We start from the raw sequence: 6120 nt of genomic DNA, 5'->3' as shown, positions 1-6120 counted from the left end.
GAAAATTTACCGTGAATGGCAGTGAAAAATGAAGTGTCCTATCTTGTGTGTTCACTGAAAGGTATCATCAGACCCACAGGGCCCAAATGGGCTTTGGAAAAATCTTTTTAGGCATGACTATTCCTAGCACATCCTGAAGATAACTGTGTGATCCTGTGCCTGTTACTTATAGTTGAAGACAGAGATGTAATAAAAATAAATATGTACCTAATATGTCTCAGGATTTGCTGAGACAACAGTGCAGTAGATAGCACTATTTCTGCATGCAAACTGTCTGCTCAATACAGGTGCCTGAGGAAGGAGAGAGGGTAAAGAGCTGAGCTTCCTCCTCTGGGTACATAAAGTAGTAAATAAAATATTTTAACTCGCAACAATAGTTCTCCAGACAGTCATGAAACCACAGAATTCCAGGAAAACCTGCCAGATACCCACCAAGTCACAACAATGGGGCCTGCTTTGGAAAAAAATAGCAGGCAGGAGACTGAAAACCTGATTTTCATCTGGAAGGGCTTAAGAGTAAAATGTGTCCAGATTTACCAGACTTCTAGACTTGAGGTGTTTGCCTCCTTTCCTGCAGTTGTCTCAGATACGCTTTTTGAACCAAAAGAAAGAACGCTGTCCTTATGCTTCTGGAAGAGTTAGAACATGTGAAAATTAGGTGTTCCCAGATCTTCATCTGGATCTTGCCAGTTGTTAACTCTGACATACACTGTTGTCACAACCAGTTAGTAGGCTGTCCTACATGCTGGAAGTATTTATGGCTAGAATCTTGTATCGTTAGACTTTGGTTGCCTTATGGATCAAGACTGTGAAAACAGAACTTGACTCTGAGTTAGCCTACCTGTAGATGAGAAGTCTGTATTCATATACAGAGCATCTCACCAACTCCTTCCTAGTTGGATACCAGATTTTAGTAGCAAAAGAGCTTTTTTGATAACATTTTCAATATTAAAAAAGAATCTTGATGAAGGACGTGTTTTACTGCTATAAACTTCTTTGCAGTAGAACTTCTGCCAGCACAGAAATGTTGGAAGGTGAGAATTCTTCACACTTCCGAGTTGACAAAAACATTCCCATAAATCATGCTAACATTTGGACTGTGCTTGAACAGTATCATATTTTGTGCTCCTCGTCAGCCTGAGGAAATATGTGTGGAGTCAAGCACAGGAGTGGAAAAAATTTCAAGAGGGCTTGCCAGCAAGCCACAAATTGGGGATGAATGCTGTAAAGGAAATCTATAGTAAACTGCTCCATGTGATAGACTTCCAGGATATCGAAAGTTCATATGAAAGCTCAAGTCTCTTTCAGATTTTTTCCTTTTAATCAACACAGTTTTGTATTACTAATACATTATCCCCTGTACAATAAAAAAGGAAGGAAAAAACCCAAGCATTTCTGTCATTTGTGGTAACCAATATGTTGAGATGTATCTCCTGACGTAACAAATAGCGACATCTGCACAGGAACCACTCCTAAACACAAAGTTCTAACTGAAGAGTCTACTTGAAAAAATAGTAGACATTTTAATGTTTTCTGCTGTGTTGTTGGGTGAGAGAGTAAAGTCCCCTCCATTATATGGCCAGAGTTGCACAGCCACCTCTGCACAAGAGGTGAATCCTTTGCTTTGAAACCACCGATTTTGTGTAGCTTTGGAAGCAGCAGTGCCTAGAAAAAATTCTCTTACTCCTCAGTGTTTCAATCCTGTGCAAAACTCACAAGGGCTACGTTTCAACTTTGGTCAGAATAAACAGCTTTTGACCCTTCAGGAATCACTTAGTGGGAAACCTGAGTTATCATATGTGCCTGCACTAAGAATGCTGTATATCAATAAATAAAAGTAACATAGTTTAGCATATATTTCCTTTGTTATCTTCAGTTTCTGAAAGGTTTTCTGAGATTTCTGAAATATTTTTACATTGGGAAAGGACTTTTTAAAGAAGATCAGTGAATGGTTATGCATGCCCTAAAATAAAATTTGGTGTTCAACAGTAAATGAATAAAATAAAAAAACCTTGTGTTTCATTCAAAATTTGTAAACAAAACAAATAAAAGCCTCAATTTGATTTTCGATTGGCAGCTTGGGTTTTCCACCTTCCATCACTTTATACAGAAGAGAGATAAGAGAATAAAACAGAGGAGTGTTAATGATGCAAAACAAAAAGAGAAACATGTAATTTGATTGGAAATTATCTTTTCTGTTACTGTGGACAAACCCAAATGTCTGACAATGCCTTTCTTTGAGACTTGTTACTGACGGGGGTGTCAGAATATCTTTGTTAGTCATAGGGAACAGCCGCAGGACTGCATCGCAGAGACCCAAGACCAGACAGCTGAGTCCAGTGACCAGCCCATAAACCTTCTTCAGACATCACTAGCAGGTCAATGCAGGAGGGAGTGTCATTTCCTCGCTTGTATCTCCTGGTGCTCCATGTCCCCTAGACTTGTGGTTAAACTGAGATATAATTACGCTGGAGGTGTGGCTCCCAAATGTGATATTATAATTAACAGGTCTTAGTGCTTCGTAGGCTCTTTCTAGCATTCACTAATTAATCTTCCTTGCCCTGACTGTGTCAGTTTATCTTTGCGTGGCAGTTAGTGAGGCTGAAGCCTGGAGGTTAAATGTCCTACTTGCAGCCTGGATGGAGACAGTAGCTGTCAAGCAGCTTCTTAATGAGAAAATACATCTCCTGTTTTTCACAGTGTAACTGTGGCCCTTACCCTTAGAGGAATCCAATTTTTGACAGCCTGACCTATAAGAGCTGGGACCAGCTCAGGAGTGGGGAACATCCTCATCCTGTCCCTGCTCTGATGGCCCTTTGCTGCTTTGTCTTACTCAAGCATCTTGTCACATTTTTGCTTCTTGGGCATTAATCAGATACTCTCGCAACACAAATTTCTGATAGGATGTCAAGGTTTCCAACCCTTGCTTTCCACTTGGTATAAAGTCTTAGCTTTAGCTGAAGGTGTGATATGTTAAAGACATGAGTGGGGCAAGATTTATGGAAGAGCTGTTCTCTCTATCATACCGATACATGAAGAAAAATGAGGATGGTTTTGGCCATGACTCTCAGCAAGACTTTGTGATGCTGAAAGCAAAAGACTTTCCATCAGCTCAGCAGCTGATTCTCAGACAGCCAAATTAGCTAATGTGCCTACTGCAGCTGGTACGTTTTAAACATCAAAAATATACTTCCTTCCCAAGCCATAAGACTGTTAAAGTTACTTCACAGCATTTGTTCAAAACTCTGTGTTTAAAGTCCTTGTCATGTAAGTTAACTCCTGAAGAGCTCTTACATCATTCCCCACAGATAAGACTTAGACTTGTACTGTAGTAGTTGCTCTTATCATCTCTCAGCATATGTGCTTCTTGTGAGTATATCTGGAACCAGACTAGAACTGGTACGAAATTCTCAGTGTCACTAGCTTCTCGCCTGAACTACACCTCAAAAGTAGTGTAATTCTGTGGCTCTAACTTCGGCATGTATGTTAGTACCACAAAGGAAACAACTTTCAGTGCATTAATATAAAACACAGGTTTGTGTGTCCCTGCCCGTGGCAGGGGGTTGGGACTAGGTGATCTTTAAGGTTCCTTCCAATCCAAACCTCTTCATGATTTTATAGAATACAGTCAGAGAATGGAGAAAAATGTTATTTGACATGCTGGTTCTCGGTGAATGTCATATTGCTTTTACCTCACCCGTATATGGGACACTCATATTCAGAAACATCTCGACTTTCCCAAGGACGTGTACAACTAAGTAGAGCGATCCAAACTCTCCTTGAAGGCTGTCTCACCTGCTGTTTCTCACATTCCACATCCATAGGGAAGCAGAATCTTTTGAAATCCTTAATGAAAGTAAGAAGGTTAATGCCTGGATACCCTGCAGTAGCCCAGCAGGATGTATGACGCTTCAGAGTGGCACTTCATGATGCAGAACACCTCTTCCAGCTCCTGCTGCTGCCATGCTCAAACAGAATAGCTGGATATCCAGAGCACAAAAGTTGGCTCTTTGGGAAGGGAGCTCTCTGAAATATGCAAGAATGAAATAATTCCTCTCTAAATATTCATTGGGCCAGAGAGAGAGAGAGGAAAGAGAACATGTGTGTGTGTAAGAAGCTTTAACACACATCTCCTTGGTTGTAAGTAGAAAATAAGACTTTGAAAATATCCTAGAAAACACCTGAGAGTTTTTCCAAAAGTATGTATCCTCCTGTACTGAGGTTTCATAGAATAGTGTAGATTTCTTAGGAAATTTTCACCCAACTTTAGTTTAAATTACTCATTCTATAGATATCACTGTTGTTGTAGGAATCTTGAATAGCGGCATGGAGCCATGATGTTGAAACTGAGCTTCAGGCAGGTAGAAAATTAAGGCTGAATAAATTGGTCATTGATATCCTGGAAACCATAAATTACCTTAATTTCATGTTGTAAGTTGCTTTAATATTATAGTAATTTGGCCAACAGAGACAGGATGAGACGATGGAGGGGAAGAAACCACTATTAAACTGTTTCTGTATGAAGTTATTCTCTATTGATCCAGTATTAGCTAAGAAAATCTGTGTAAATAAGTATTAAAATCAGGCAAGGGTAGGCCCAAAACTTTAATTTCTAGTAAAAGGAGGAACACTTTGAACAGGTAGCAAAATGAAAAACTGATGCAGCTGAATGTCTGGGTACAGTTCACCCTCTTGTGTTCTTAACCAGAATTGCAGTCCTATGCCGGAAACAGGGAGGAAATAGGGAGGGAAGGTGTTAAGTGGGATCTGTCCTACTCGGATCTGGTGTATGTGACTCAAGACCTATGGGAGACCAACACCCATCCTGAGGAGCAGCTGAAGGCCCGGTGGGACACCCCAGCGCATCCTGTATAGCATTAGGATGTATCGCTTGGGAGAAGTGTCAGGAGGAACATTAGCGGAAAGGAGCCTCTCCTTTCAGGGAGAAGATGCCATTCCAGATGTTTGCTCATTTTTTAGCATCTATTGAATTTTATAAACTGTAAAAAATGAGCTTCTATTTCCTCTGTATCTATCTTTTTATTAAAGTTTGAAATATAAAGATCAGATGAAAAGCTATAATGTAACAAAAAAAAGCTGTAAGATGATTCTGAAATACTTTTAAATCAATATAATAATACTGTCAGTATCTAAGGAGGCATGGTTGCACTAATGCTCCTCACTAAATGGATCAGAAAGTTTCTCCAGGTAACCAAAGCCACTGATGGGTAACAAAGGTAAATTCTCAGTTCTGAGTCAATACAGATACACAGTACTTTGAAAACATGCCCCACGTTGTAAAGGGCCTGGAAATACATGAAATGAAACCCTTTACTCACGGAAATGCATCATTAGAAGCAATACACAAACTTACTCGGCACAGGGACCACATGCAGCAGATCCAGCTAAACTTCTCCCTAGGCAGGAGCTGTTGGCCTGCCTGCAAATAGAGGTGGGAGAAGGCGCATTAAAGCCTTCAGCTGATCTACATCCTCCTGGAGACATCCAGATGGTTTCTGGGAAGTTCTGGAGAAAATCAGATGTTTTGATGGCATTTTGGGGGGTCTTGAATCTAGGCTGCCTTTTTTTTTTTTATTTATTTTTATTTAGCATTTTTTTCTACATGCTGCAATATGGATTCCAAGCAAGTGTGGGTCTGACTTACTCATAGCGAGGATGGGAAGGGATGCGTATACCTCGTTCTTTGTATGAATACAAATATGAAAAGCTTCATATTTCTCTACTGTTGGTGCCTTGTGAAAATAAAATCATTTATCGCCTGCGTACACGGATATATCACAAGCTTTATGTTTAGGTAACAGCTGGCAAATTCAGCGTGTGCCATAACAAAAAAATGCATCACTTTTTGCTTTGTCTTTCTCATCCCCATTCACATGAAGTACGAAAGAGCCTTGAAATATCCATAAGGAATTTTCCAAATGAAAACAATTAATTATACATAACTTAAATGAAATGAAAAGCTCTCTTTGTGAACCAGTGGTAAATCATGTATTTATTTAGCAGAAATACATTCCATTGATAACTGAAGAAAAGGTAACAGAAGGATGTTACGTGACATTTATCATATTTTGCAAAAAACATCAAGTGTTTTGAAAGAGT

Source organism: Buceros rhinoceros, unplaced genomic scaffold (genome assembly GCF_000710305.1).
Source record: "Buceros rhinoceros silvestris isolate BGI_N320 unplaced genomic scaffold, ASM71030v1 scaffold8356, whole genome shotgun sequence".
NCBI lineage: Eukaryota > Metazoa > Chordata > Aves > Bucerotiformes > Bucerotidae > Buceros > Buceros rhinoceros.
This window is presented reverse-complemented; position numbering follows the sequence as displayed.